Raw genomic sequence first — 2,512 nt, 5'->3', positions numbered from 1 at the left:
CTACAGTGAATTAATGTACGTTGAGTAATTAAAAAAAACGTACCTGTTCGACAGAAAGGTTATGACAGAACAACGAAAACGTCATTATAGTTAGTGAAAACGCGTTTTTTGAAGGAAAAGAAAAAAAAAAGACCGACAGCACACTGGGGTAACTGAAGGAGATCTATGTTTACAAAATTTACACAAACAAACAATGTCAGTGCAAAAAAAAACTGTTTGCTAAAATATGATTTAATCTCATATTCTGATGACCACTGACTCATCTATGTCCTGAAAAACAGCAGTTTCAATTTAATATTGGTAAATAAAGAAATTTTTTTGAACTAGGCCGGTCTAATTACATTTTCTACAGACAAGTTTTTCTGTCGCTCGAGGCTTGTTTACGTCAAAATTCCCAAAATGTAGGTTACCTAGTTTCCCAAGTAATCCTAAACAAATCTTCATCTAGACTTCAAAAATAAAACGGAAAGATCGGTTATAATGTGACGTAGGAATTATGTGAAACATGGAATCGAAGTGAAACATAAATTACCCTAAAAACTACGCACTAGCGATCTGTCACTTCAATTTACAACGTAAACACAAAAAATGTGGCTGTAAGAGATAGCTCTTAATGTAACATAAAAAAAGCTGACCGTATATCAAGAACAGGGTTCCCACTGTAACAACAAAAGGACTGCCAACGCAGAATTAAAAGGAAAAATACAAATGACAAAAAATGAAAAAATGAAAGAAAGAAAGAAATAATAATGGTGTGGGATTGCCTCAATAGATGGCGGTGGCGACGGGGGTTCAAAATCGCTAGGTTGGCCATATTCCGCGTCCTGTCCTTGTTTCAAGGCATCTCCCTCGTATTTTGACCTTATTTCAGGTAAGTTTGACCACTTTTCCTCCTCTAAATAGGTGAACGGTGGGTTGTTGAGTGGTGTAGGAGTAGGCAGGAGGGTCGTATAAGCGACGTTTGTGTTCCCGCCGCAAATATCTTCTGCTAAGCTTTGTTCTGCGCAGACTCAATATGGCAGGGGTCGGAGAGTGGGCCGCTAGCCATGGAGAAAATCAATATTTTTCCTTCTTGCCACAAACAATTCAACAAGAAAATTAAGAGTGCCGTTCCTTGGTTCCTGGTGCTGTCCTTGCATTCGAGAGGATTGGCCATTACCTGCATAGCGAGTGGTGAGGTGGAGGATTAATCGTCAGCAGAGGAGAGGAGTGGCTATCTGCCCAAAATTGAGTGTAGGACGCAGGTAATATGTGCGTACGCAGCCCAGGCACAGACACTGTCCAAATTTTGCTCATTTGGGCCTGCTCAGTTCCCGTACCCCCGCCCATCTTGCGCCAAATGTCACTGAATGAACCCCTTGGCATGCCATCGCGGCGCATAGAGTCATGAACGAGGCATTAAAACGCCTGCAAACAATATGATTGTGCTTTTTTTTCCTCGAGAAAGAACCTTGCAATTGAGAAGAGCTCTGATGCAACGGGCTGGCTCGCGCTGGCCAATAATATATCTGTCCATTGGCAGGGGTGGACTTTTAAAGGGCCAGCACCGATGGGGATTTAAATACTTTAGGAACTGGGTCAATCTCGCGTGTAAATAGCATTATTGATGGTTATTTTAAGTCGTTTCCTGCTTCCCAACAGCGATATGTCCGTCCGCTATACCGTGATGATGATGATGATGCAACTTGCAATTGAAAAGTGATCGTAGCTATTTCGAGATTACGGGAAATGTAGTACTTTTGCTCCTCGAGGAAGAGATGCTTTCGTAGTAAATAACACACCTTTGAAGGTTAACGTAACATCTGTTCTCAAAGTCCGAATAATGGCACAAAGAGGTGCGGGAAAAGCGAGCGATGGGGTTAGGCTTAACTTCGCTTGTTATGACTCTGCAATAGCATAGCTTGCATAGCCTAGGCCACCAACAAACCACACATTAGATCTACCAATTCTCAATCCAGTAAAACATCTTCCTACCTCTATATTTTTGTTTTAGGTTTAATTTGATGCCATTTTCAATAAGTATCTTATGATTACTTCCTTATATAAGATTACTTTAAATTAGGCATAGGCAATCGCGAGCAGGTAGGGCATGTTTACAGAACTTTTAAGGATTTGGTTAGGTAGGCTTATTTTGTGTTGTAAACCAGTTTATTTTTTAGCTTTTCCAAATTGTTCAAGGTTTCATTGCTGATGGTTTTGCATGTAGACTTGTGAGGCTTGAGTGATATTGATATATGTACATATATGTACATATATTATATATTTATCAGTTTTTATTGAAGTGCATGTTGATTTACTTTTTGAAAGTGGACTGGATAAGGTTATTTTGCCTAAGAAATAAAGTGGGAAAGGCACTTTAATTAAGAGTTAAGTTTTTGTTTACTACATGTGACCTTCATCAAATACTTCGGTAATTTACTTTATTTTTATATTTGAAGATTAGTATTAGACTATTAATTGTTTTGCTGGAGATGGGAATTCCAGAATACCAATTTTTAAAAGGATGGATCTG

The sequence above is a fragment of the Macrobrachium nipponense genome, chromosome 28, assembly GCF_015104395.2.
Source record: "Macrobrachium nipponense isolate FS-2020 chromosome 28, ASM1510439v2, whole genome shotgun sequence".
Lineage (NCBI taxonomy): Eukaryota > Metazoa > Arthropoda > Malacostraca > Decapoda > Palaemonidae > Macrobrachium > Macrobrachium nipponense.
Note: the sequence above shows the minus strand (reverse complement) of the source record.